The sequence below is a fragment of the Phyllobates terribilis genome, unplaced genomic scaffold, assembly GCF_046119375.1.
Source record: "Phyllobates terribilis strain yellow unplaced genomic scaffold, ASM4611937v1 Scaffold_10__3_contigs__length_209671492, whole genome shotgun sequence".
NCBI lineage: Eukaryota > Metazoa > Chordata > Amphibia > Anura > Dendrobatidae > Phyllobates > Phyllobates terribilis.
Window position 1 is genome coordinate 5,105,697 of NW_027362770.1, and position 13,100 is coordinate 5,118,796.

Here is a 13,100-nt window from a genome sequence, read left to right on the forward strand (position 1 = left end):
AAAAGTTGAAAAATTTTTTTTTTTGGACTTAGTCATTTTTCCAGCGTTTATCAGACTTTCAGATAGGGCAAATGTCTGTTAGCGTTCCGATTTCAGTTCCAGAGCGATTCGCCCAATGAGTCCTTGATATTTAGTCGTTTTCAGCCAATATTTTGGTTTTTTGAAAATTTCACTTTTTTGTGAAAATATCCACTAAATGAGGGAATAATATGTGTGAGGGTACCCCAGGAGAGTTCCAAATGTGTGTGGGTAGAATATATATCCCACGGGGGTAAAATTGAAAAAAGTTGAAAAAATTATTTTTTTGGACTTAGTCATTTTTCCGGCGTTTATCAGACTTTCAGATATGGCAAATGTCAGTGAGCATTCCGATTTCAGTTCCAGAGCGATTCGCCCAATGAGTCCTTGATATTTAGTCGTTTTCAGCCAATATTTTGGTTTTTTGAAAATTTCACTTTTTTGTGAAAATATCCACTAAATGAGGGAATAATATGTGTGAGGGTACCCCAGGAGAGTTCCAAATGTGTGTGGGTAGAATATATATCCCACGGGGGTAAAATTGAAAAAAGTTGAAAATTTTTTTTTTTTGGACTTAGTCATTTTTCCAGCTTTTATCAGACTTTAAGATAGGGCAAATGTCTGTTAGCGTTCCGATTTCAGTTCCAGAGCGATTCGCCCAATGAGTCCTTGATATTTAGTCGTTTTCAGCCAATATATTGGTTTTTTGAAAATTGCACTTTTTTGTGAAAATATCCACTAAATGAGGGAATAATATGTGTGAGGGTACCCCAGGAGAGTTCAAAATGTGTGTGGGTAGAATATATATCCCACGGGGGTAAAATTAAAAAAAGTTGAAAATTTTTTTTTTTTGGACTTAGTCATTTTTCCAGCGTTTATCAGACTTTAAGATAGGGCAAATGTCTGTTAGCGTTCCGATTTCAGTTCCAGAGCGGTTCGCCCAATGAGTCCTTGACATTTAGTCGTTTTCAGCCAATATTTTGGATTTTTGAAAATTTCTCTTTTTTGTGAAAATATCCACTAAATGAGGGAATAATATGTGTGAGGGTACCCCAGGAGAGTTCCAAATGTGTGTGGGTAGAATATATATCAACGGGGGTAAAATTGAAAAAAATTTTTTTTGGACTTAGTCATTTTTCTGGCGTTTATCAGACTTTCAGATAGAGTAAATGTCAGTGAACGTTCCGATTTCAGTTCCAGAGCGATTCGCGCAATGATTCCTTGATATTAAGTCCTTTTCAGCCAATTTTCTGAATTTTTTGAAAATTTCACTTTTTTGTGAAAATATCCACTAAATGAGGGAATAATATGTGTGAGGGTACCCCAGGAGAGTTCCAAATGTGTGTGGGTAGAATATATATCAACGGGGGTAAAATTGAAAAAAATTTTTTTTGGACTTAGTCATTTTTCCGGCGTTTATCAGACTTTCAGATATGGCAAATGTCAGTGAGCATTCCGATTTCAGTTCCAGAGCGATTCGCCCAATGAGTCCTTGATATTTAGTCGTTTTCAGCCAATATTTTGGTTTTTTGAAAATTTCACTTTTTTGTGAAAATATCCACTGAATGAGGGAATAATATGTGTGAGGGTACCCCAGGAGAGTTCCAAATGTGTGTGGGTAGAATATATATCCCACGGGGGTAAAATTGAAAAAAGTTGAAAAATTTTTTTTTTTGGACTTAGTCATTTTTCCAGCGTTTATCAGACTTTCAGATAGGGCAAATGTCTGTTAGCGTTCCGATTTCAGTTCCAGAGCGATTCGCCCAATGAGTCCTTGATATTTAGTCGTTTTCAGCCAATATTTTGGTTTTTTGAAAATTTCACTTTTTTGTGAAAATATCCACTAAATGAGGGAATAATATGTGTGAGGGTACCCCAGGAGAGTTCCAAATGTGTGTGGGTAGAATATATATCCCACGGGGGTAAAATTGAAAAAAGTTGAAAAATTTTTTTTTTTGGACTTAGTCATTTTTCCAGCGTTTATCAGACTTTAAGATAGGGCAAATGTCTGTTAGCGTTCCGATTTCAGTTCCAGAGCGATTCGCCCAATGAGTCCTTGATATTTAGTCGTTTTCAGCCAATATTTTGGATTTTTGAAAATTTCTCTTTTTTGTGAAAATATCCACTAAATGAGGGAATAATATGTGTGAGGGTACCCCAGGAGAGTTCCAAATGTGTGTGGGTAGAATATATATCAACGGGGGTAAAATTGAAAAAAATTTTTTTTGGACTTAGTCATTTTTCTGGCGTTTATCAGACTTTCAGATAGGGTAAATGTCAGTGAGCGTTCCGATTTCAGTTCCTGAGCGATTCGCCCAATGATTCCTTGATATTAAGTCCTTTTCAGCCAATTTTCTGAATTTTTTGAAAATTTCACTTTTTTGTGAAAATATCCACTAAATGAGGGAATAATATGTGTGAGGGTACCCCAGGAGAGGTCCAAATGTGTGTGGGTAGAATATATATCCCACGGGGGTAAAATTGAAAAAAGTTGAAAAAATTATTTTTTTGGACTTAGTCATTTTTCCGGCGTTTATCAGACTTTCAGATATGGCAAATGTCAGTGAGCATTCCGATTTGAGTTCCAGAGCGATTCGCCCAATGAGTCCTTGATATTTAGTCGTTTTCAGCCAATATTTTGGTTTTTTGAAAATTTCACTTTTTTGTGAAAATATCCACTGAATGAGGGAATAATATGTGTGAGGGTACCCCAGGAGAGTTCCAAATGTGTGTGGGTAGAATATAAATCCCACGGGGGTAAAATTGAAAAAAGTTGAAAAATTTTTTTTTTTGGACTTAGTCATTTTTCCAGCGTTTATCAGACTTTCAGATAGGGCAAATGTCTGTTAGCGTTCCGATTTCAGTTCCAGAGCGATTCGCCCAATGAGTCCTTGATATTTAGTCGTTTTCAGCCAATATTTTGGTTTTTTGAAAATTTCACTTTTTTGTGAAAATATCCACTAAATGAGGGAATAATATGTGTGAGGGTACCCCAGGAGAGTTCCAAATGTGTGTGGGTAGAATATATATCCCACGGGGGTAAAATTGAAAAAAGTTGAAAAAATTATTTTTTTGGACTTAGTCATTTTTCCGGCGTTTATCAGACTTTCAGATATGGCAAATGTCAGTGAGCATTCCGATTTCAGTTCCAGAGCGATTCGCCCAATGAGTCCTTGATATTTAGTCGTTTTCAGCCAATATTTTGGTTTTATGAAAATTTCACTTTTTTGTGAAAATATCCACTAAATGAGGGAATAATATGTGTGAGGGTACCCCAGGAGAGTTCCAAATGTGTGTGGGTAGAATATATATCCCACGGGGGTAAAATTGAAAAAAGCTGAAAAATTTTTTTTTTTGGACTTAGTCATTTTTCCGGCGTTTATCAGACTTTCAGATAGGGGAAATGTCAGTGAGCATTCCGATTTCAGTTCCAGAGCGATTCGCCCAATGATTCCTTGATATTAAGTCCTTTTCAGCCAATTTTCTGAATTTTTTGAAAATTTCACTTTTTTGTGAAAATATCCACTAAATGAGGGAATAATATGTGTGAGGGTACCCCAGGAGAGTTCCAAATGTGTGTGGGTAGAATATATATCAACAGGGGTAAAATTGAAAAAAATTTTTTTTGGACTTAGTCATTTTTCTGGCGTTTATCAGACTTTCAGATAGGGTAAATGTCAGTGAGCGTTCCGATTTCAGTTCCAGAGCGATTCGCCCAATGATTCCTTGATATTAAGTCCTTTTCAGCCAATTTTCTGAATTTTTTGAAAATTTCACTTTTTTGTGAAAATATCCACTAAATGAGGGAATAATATGTGTGAGGGTACCCCAGGAGAGTTCCAAATGTGTGTGGGTAGAATATATATCCCACGGGGGTAAAATTGAAAAAAGTTGAAAAAATTATTTTTTTGGACTTAGTCATTTTTCCAGCGTTTATCAGACTTTCAGATAGGGCAAATGTCTGTTAGCGTTCCGATTTCAGTTCCAGAGCGATTCGCCCAATGAGTCCTTGATATTTAGTCGTTTTCAGCCAATATTTTGGTTTTTTGAAAATTTCACTTTTTTGTGAAAATATCCACTAAATGAGGGAATAATATGTGTGAGGGTACCCCAGGAGAGTTCCAAATGTGTGTGGGTAGAATATATATCCCACGGGGGTAAAATTGAAAAAAGTTGAAAAAATTATTTTTTTGGACTTAGTCATTTTTCCGGCATTTATCAGACTTTCAGATATGGCAAATGTCAGTGAGCATTCCGATTTCAGTTCCAGAGCGATTCGCCCAATGAGTCCTTGATATTTAGTCGTTTTCAGCCAATATTTTGGTTTTATGAAAATGTCACTTTTTTGTGAAAATATCCACTAAATGAGGGAATAATATGTGTGAGGGTACCCCAGGAGAGTTCCAAATGTGTGTGGGTAGAATATATATCCCACGGGGGTAAAATTGAAAAAAGTTGAAAAATTTTTTTTTTTGGACTTAGTCATTTTTCCAGCGTTTATCAGACTTTAAGATAGGGCAAATGTCTGTTAGCGTTCCGATTTCAGTTCCAGAGCAATTCGCCCAATGAGTCCTTGATATTTAGTCGTTTTCAGCCAATATTTTGGTTTTTTGAAAATTTCACTTTTTTGTGAAAATATCCACTAAATGAGGGAATAATATGTGTGAGGGTACCCCAGGAGAGTTCCAAATGTGTGTGGGTAGAATATATATCCCACGGGGGTAAAATTGAAAAAAGTTGAAAAATTTTTTTTTTTGGACTTAGTCATTTTTCCAGCGTTTATCAGACTTTAAGATAGGGCAAATGTTTGTTAGCGTTCCAATTTCAGTTACAGAGCGATTCGCCCAATGAGTCCTTGATATTTAGTCGTTTTCAGCCAATATTTTGGATTTTTGAAAATTTCTCTTTTTTGTGAAAATATCCACTAAATGAGGGAATAATATGTGTGAGGGTACCCCAGGAGAGTTCCAAATGTGTGTGGGTAGACTATATATCCCACGGGGGTAAAATTGAAAAAAGTTGAAAATTTTTTTTTTTTGGACTTAAGTCATTTTTCCAGGATTTATCAGACTTTCAGATAGGGTAAATGTCAGTGAGCGTTCCGATTTCAGTTCCAGAGCTATTCGCCCAATGAGTCCTTGATATTTAGTCGTTTTCAGCCAATTTTCTGGATTTTTGAAAATTTCACTTTTTTGTGAAAATATCCACTAAATGAGGGAATAATATGTGTGAGGGTACCCCAGGAGAGTTCCAAATGTGTGTGGGTAGAATATATATCAACGGGGGTAAAATTGAAAAAAAATTTTTTTGGACTTAGTCATTTTTCTGGCGTTTATCAGACTTTCAGATAGGGTAAATGTCAGTGAGCGTTCCGATTTCAGTTCCAGAGCGATTCGCAAAATGATTCCTTGATATTAAGTCCTTTTCAGCCAATTTTCTGAATTTTTTGAAAATTTCACTTTTTTTGAAAATATCCACTAAATGAGGGAATAATATGTGTGAGGGTACCCCAGGAGAGTTCCAAATGTGTGTGTGTAGAATATATATCCCACGGGGGTAAAATTGAAAAAAGTTGAAAAAATTATTTTTTTGGACTTAGTCATTTTTCCGGCGTTTATCAGACTTTCAGATATGTCAAATGTCAGTGAGCATTCCGATTTCAGTTCCAGAGCGATTCGCCCAATGAGTCCTTGATATTTAGTCGTTTTCAGCCAATATTTTGGTTTTTTGAAAATTTCACTTTTTTCTGAAAATATCCACTGAATGAGGGAATAATATGTGTGAGGGTACCCCAGGATAGTTCCAAATGTGTGTGGGTAGAATATATCTCCCACGGGGGTAAAATTGAAAAAAGTTGAAAAATTTTTTTTTTTGGACTTAGTCATTTTTCCAGCGTTTATCAGACTTTCAGATAGGGCAAATGTCTGTTAGCGTTCCGATTTCAATTCCAGAGCGATTCGCCCAATGAGTCCTTGATATTTAGTCGTTTTCAGCCAATATTTTGGTTTTTTGAAAATTTCACTTTTTTGTGAAAATATCCACTAAATGAGGGAATAATATGTGTGAGGGTACCCCAGGAGAGTTCCAAATGTGTGTGGGTAGAATATATATCCCACGGGGGTAAAATTGAAAAAAGTTGAAAAAATTATTTTTTTGGACTTAGTCATTTTTCCGGCGTTTATCAGACTTTCAGATATGGCAAATGTCAGTGAGCATTCCGATTTCAGTTCCAGAGCGATTCGCCCAATGAGTCCTTGATATTTAGTCGTTTTCAGCCAATATTTTGGTTTTTTGAAAATTTCACTTTTTTGTGAAAATATCCACTAAATGAGGGAATAATATGTGTGAGGGTACCCCAGGAGAGTTCCAAATGTGTGTGGGTAGAATAAATATCCCACGGGGGTAAAATTGAAAAAAGTTGAAAAATTTTTTTTTTTGGACTTAGTCATTTTTCCAGCGTTTATCAGACTTTAAGATAGGGCAAATGTCTGTTAGCGTTCCGATTTCAGTTCCAGAGCGATTCGCCCAATGAGTCCTTGATATTTAGTCGTTTTCAGCCAATATTTTGGTTTTTTGAAAATTTCACTTTTTTGTGAAAATATCCACTAAATGAGGGAATAATATGTGTGAGGGTACCCCAGGAGAGTTCCAAATGTGTGTGGGTAGAATATATATCCCACGGGGGTAAAATTGAAAAAAGTTGAAAAATTTTTTTTTTTGGACTTAGTCATTTTTCCAGCGTTTATCAGACTTTAAGATAGGGCAAAAGTCAGTGAGCGTTCCGATTTCAGATCCAGAGCGATTCGCCCAATGAGTCCTTGATATTTAGTCGTTTTCAGCCAATATTTTGGATTTTTGAAAATTTCTCTTTTTTGTGAAAATATCCACTAAATGAGGGAATAATATGTGTGAGGGTACCCCAGGAGAGTTCCAAATGTGTGTGGGTAGACTATATATCCCACGGGGGTAAAATTGAAAAAAGTTGAAAATTTTTTTTTTTTGGACTTAAGTCATTTTTCCAGGATTTATCAGACTTTCAGATAGGGTAAATGTCAGTGAGCGTTCCGATTTCAGTTCCAGAGCTATTCGCCCAATGAGTCCTTGATATTTAGTCGTTTTCAGCCAATTTTCTGGATTTTTGAAAATTTCACTTTTTTGTGAAAATATCCACTAAATGAGGGAATAATATGTGTGAGGGTACCCCAGGAGAGTTCCAAATGTGTGTGGGTAGAATATATATCAACGGGGGTAAAATTGAAAAAAAATTTTTTTGGACTTAGTCATTTTTCTGGCGTTTATCAGACTTTCAGATAGGGTAAATGTCAGTGAGCGTTCCGATTTCAGTTCCAGAGCGATTCGCAAAATGATTCCTTGATATTAAGTCCTTTTCAGCCAATTTTCTGAATTTTTTGAAAATTTCACTTTTTTTGAAAATATCCACTAAATGAGGGAATAATATGTGTGAGGGTACCCCAGGAGAGTTCCAAATGTGTGTGTGTAGAATATATATCCCACGGGGGTAAAATTGAAAAAAGTTGAAAAAATTATTTTTTTGGACTTAGTCATTTTTCCGGCGTTTATCAGACTTTCAGATATGTCAAATGTCAGTGAGCATTCCGATTTCAGTTCCAGAGCGATTCGCCCAATGAGTCCTTGATATTTAGTCGTTTTCAGCCAATATTTTGGTTTTTTGAAAATTTCACTTTTTTCTGAAAATATCCACTGAATGAGGGAATAATATGTGTGAGGGTACCCCAGGATAGTTCCAAATGTGTGTGGGTAGAATATATATCCCACGGGGGTAAAATTGAAAAAAGTTGAAAAATTTTTTTTTTTGGACTTAGTCATTTTTCCAGCGTTTATCAGACTTTCAGATAGGGCAAATGTCTGTTAGCGTTCCGATTTCAATTCCAGAGCGATTCGCCCAATGAGTCCTTGATATTTAGTCGTTTTCAGCCAATATTTTGGTTTTTTGAAAATTTCACTTTTTTGTGAAAATATCCACTAAATGAGGGAATAATATGTGTGAGGGTACCCCAGGAGAGTTCCAAATGTGTGTGGGTAGAATATATATCCCACGGGGGTAAAATTGAAAAAAGTTGAAAAAATTATTTTTTTGGACTTAGTCATTTTTCCGGCGTTTATCAGACTTTCAGATATGGCAAATGTCAGTGAGCATTCCGATTTCAGTTCCAGAGCGATTCGCCCAATGAGTCCTTGATATTTAGCCGTTTTCAGCCAATATTTTGGTTTTTTGAAAATTTCACTTTTTTGTGAAAATATCCACTAAATGAGGGAATAATATGTGTGAGGGTACCCCAGGAGAGTTCCAAATGTGTGTGGGTAGAATATATATCCCACGGGGGTAAAATTGAAAAAAGTTGAAAAATTTTTTTTTTTGGACTTAGTCATTTTTCCAGCGTTTATCAGACTTTAAGATAGGGCAAAAGTCAGTGAGCGTTCCGATTTCAGATCCAGAGCGATTCGCCCAATGAGTCCTTGATATTTAGTCGTTTTCAGCCAATATTTTGGATTTTTGAAAATTTCTCTTTTTTGTGAAAATATCCACTAAATGAGGGAATAATATGTGTGAGGGTACCCCAGGAGAGTTCCAAATGTGTGTGGGTAGAATATATATCCCACGGGGGTAAAATTGAAAAAAGTTGAAAAAATTTTTTTTTTGGACTTAGTCATTTTTCCAGCGTTTATCAGACTTTAAGATAGGGCAAATGTCTGTTAGCGTTCCGATTTCAGTTCCAGAGCGATTCGCCCAATGAGTCCTTGATATTTAGTCGTTTTCAGCCAATATTTTGGATTTTTGAAAATTTCTCTTTTTTGTGAAAATATCCACTAAATGAGGGAATAATATGTGTGAGGGTACCCCAGGAGAGTTCCAAATGTGTGTGGGTAGAATAAATATCCCACGGGGGTAAAATTGAAAAAAGTTGAAAAATTATTTTTTTTGGACTTAGTCATTTTTCCAGCGTTTATCAGACTTTAAGATAGGGCAAATGTCTGTTAGCGTTCCGATTTCAGTTCCAGAGCGATTCGCCCAATGAGTCCTTGATATTTAGTCGTTTTCAGCCAATATTTTGGTTTTTTGAAAATTTCACTTTTTTGTGAAAATATCCACTAAATGAGGGAATAATATGTGTGAGGGTACCCCAGGAGAGTTCCAAATGTGTGTGGGTAGAATATATATCCCACGGGGGTAAAATTGAAAAAAGTTGAAAAATTTTTTTTTTTGGACTTAGTCATTTTTCCAGCGTTTATCAGACTTTAAGATAGGGCAAATGTCTGTTAGCGTTCCGATTTCAGATCCAGAGCGATTCGCCCAATGAGTCCTTGATATTTAGTCGTTTTCAGCCAATATTTTGGATTTTTGAAAATTTCTCTTTTTTGTGAAAATATCCACTAAATGAGGGAATAATATGTGTGAGGGTACCCCAGGAGAGTTCCAAATGTGTGTGGGTAGAATATATATCCCACGGGGGTAAAATTGAAAAAAGTTGAAAAATTTTTTTTTTTGGACTTAGTCATTTTTCCAGCGTTTATCAGACTTTAAGATAGGGCAAATGTCTGTTAGCGTTCCGATTTCAGTTCCAGAGCGATTCGCCCAATGAGTCCTTGATATTTAGTCGTTTTCAGCCAATATTTTGGATTTTTGAAAATTTCTCTTTTTTGTGAAAATATCCACTAAATGAGGGAATAATATGTGTGAGGGTACCCCAGGAGAGTTCCAAATGTGTGTGGGTAGAATATATATCCCACGGGGGTAAAATTGAAAAAAGTTGAAAAATTATTTTTTTTGGACTTAGTCATTTTTCCGGCATTTATCAGACTTTCAGATAGGGCAAAAGTCAGTGAGCGTTCCGATTTCAGTTCCAGAGCGATTCGCCCAATGAGTCCTTGATATTTAGTCGTTTTCAGCCAATATTTTGGATTTTTGAAAATTTCTCTTTTTTGTGAAAATATACACTAAATGAGGGAATAATATGTGTGAGGGTACCCCAGGAGAGTTCCAAATGTGTGTGGGTAGACTATATATCCCACGGGGGTAAAATTGAAAAAAGTTGAAAATTTTTTTTTTTGGACTTAAGTCATTTTTCCAGGATTTATCAGACTTTCAGATAGGGTAAATGTCAGTGAGCGTTCCGATTTCAGTTCCAGAGCTATTCGCCCAATGAGTCCTTGATATTTAGTCGTTTTCAGCCAATTTTCTGGATTTTTGAAAATTTCACTTTTTTGTGAAAATATCCACTAAATGAGGGAATAATATGTGTGAGGGTACCCCAGGAGAGTTCCAAATGTGTGTGGGTAGAATATATATCAACGGGGGTAAAATTGAAAAAAATTTTTTTTGGACTTAGTCATTTTTCTGGCGTTTATCAGGCTTTCAGATAGGGTAAATGTCAGTGAGCGTTCCGATTTCAGTTCCAGAGCGATTCGCCCAATGATTCCTTGATATTAAGTCCTTTTCAGCCAATTTTCTGAATTTTTTGAAAATTTCACTTTTTTGTGAAAATATCCACTAAATGCGGGAATAATATGTGTGAGGGTACCCCAGGAGAGTTTCAAATGTGTGTGGGTAGAATGTATATTCCACGGGGGTAAAATTGAAAAAAATTGAAAAAAATTTTTTTTGGACTTAGTCATTTTTCTGGCGTTTATCAGGCTTTCAGATAGGGTAAATGTCAGTGAGCGTTCCGATTTCAGTTCCAGAGCGATTCGCCCAATGATTCCTTGATATTAAGTCCTTTTCAGCCAATTTTCTGGATTTTTGAAAATTTCACTTTTTTGTGAAAATATCCACTAAATGAGGGAATAATATGTGTGAGGGTACCCCAGGAGAGTTCCAAATGTGTGTGGGTAGAATATATATCAACGGGGGTAAAATTGAAAAAAATTTTTTTTGGACTTAATCATTTTTCTGGCGTTTATCAGACTTTCAGATAGGGCAAATGTCAGTGAGCGTTCCGATTTCAGTGCCAGAGCGATTCGCCCAATGAGTCCTTGATATTTAGTCGTTTTCAGCCAATATTTTGGATTTTTGAAAATTTCACTTTTTTTGTGAAAACATCCACTAAATGAGGGAATAATATGTGTGAGGGTACCCCAGGAGAGTTCCAAATGTGTGTGGGTAGAATATATATCCCACGGGGGTAAAATTGAAAAAAGTTGAAAAAATTATTTTTTTGGACTTAGTCATTTTTCCGGCGTTTATCAGACTTTCAGATATGGCAAATGTCAGTGAGCATTCCGATTTCAGTTCCAGAGCGATTCGCCCAATGAGTCCTTGATATTTAGTCGTTTTCAGCCAATATTTTGGTTTTTTGAAAATTTCACTTTTTTGTGAAAATATCCACTAAATGAGGGAATAATATGTGTGAGGGTACCCCAGGAGAGTTCCAAATGTGTGTGGGTAGAATATATATCCCACGGGGGTAAAATTGAAAAAAGTTGAAAAATTATTTTTTTTGGACTTAGTCATTTTTCCTGCATTTATCAGACTTTCAGATAGGGCAAAAGTCAGTGAGCGTTCCGATTTCAGTTCCAGAGCGATTCGCCCAATTAGTCCTTGATATTTAGTCGTTTTCAGCCAATATTTTGGATTTTTGGAAATTTCACTTTTTTTGTGAAAACATCCACTAAATGATGGAATAATATGTGTGAGGGTACCCCAGGAGAGTTCCAAATGTGTGTGGGTAGACTATATATCCCACGGGGGTAAAATTGAAAAAAGTTGAAAATTTTTTTTTTTGGACTTAAGTCATTTTTCCAGGATTTATCAGACTTTCAGATAGGGTAAATGTCAGTGAGCGTTCCGATTTCAGTTCCAGAGCTATTCGCCCAATGAGTCCTTGATATTTAGTCGTTTTCAGCCAATTTTCTGGATTTTTGAAAATTTCACTTTTTTGTGAAAATATCCACTAAATGAGGGAATAATATGTGTGAGGGTACCCCAGGAGAGTTCCAAATGTGTGTGGGTAGAATATATATCAACAGGGGTAAAATTGAAAAAAATTTTTTTTGGACTTAGTCATTTTTCTGGCGTTTATCAGACTTTCAGATAGGGTAAATGTCAGTGAGCGTTCCGATTTCAGTTCCAGAGCGATTCGCCCAATGATTCCTTGATATTAAGTCCTTTTCAGCCAATTTTCTGAATTTTTTGAAAATTTCACTTTTTTGTGAAAATATCCACTAAATGCGGGAATAATATGTGTGAGGGTACCCCAGGAGAGTTTCAAATGTGAGTGGGTAGAATGTATATCCCACGGGGGTAAAATTGAAAAAAGTTGAAAAATTTTTTTTTTTGGACTTTGTCATTTTTCCAGCGTTTATCAGACTTTAAGATCGGGGAAATGTCAGTGAGCAATACGATTTCAGTTCCAGAGCGATTCGCCCAATGAGTCCTTGATATTTAGTCGTTTTCAGCCAATTTTCTGGATTTTTGAAAATTTCACTTTTTTGTGAAAATATCCACTAAATGAGGGAATAATATGTGTGAGGGTACCCCAGGAGAGTTCCAAATGTGTGTGGGTAGAATATATATCAACGGGGGTAAAATTGAAAAAAATTTTTTTTGGACTTAATCATTTTTCTGGCGTTTATCAGACTTTCAGATAGGGCAAATGTCAGTGAGCGTTCCGATTTCAGTTCCAGAGCGATTCGCCCAATGAGTCCTTGATATTTAGTCGTTTTCAGCCAATATTTTGGATTTTTGAAAATTTCACTTTTTTTGTGAAAACATCCACTAAATGAGGGAATAATATGTGTGAGGGTACCCAAGGAGAGTTCCAAATGTGTGTGGGTAGAATATATATCCCACGGGGGTAAAATTGAAAAAAGTTGAAAAAATTATTTTTTTGGACTTAGTCATTTTTCCGGCGTTTATCAGACTTTCAGATATGGCAAATGTCAGTGAGCATTCCGATTTCAGTTCCAGAGCGATTCGCCCAATGAGTCCTTGATATTTAGTCGTTTTCAGCCAATATTTTGGTTTTTTGAAAATTTCACTTTTTTGTGAAAATATCCACTAAATGAGGGAATAATATGTGTGAGGGTACCCCAGGAGAGTTCCA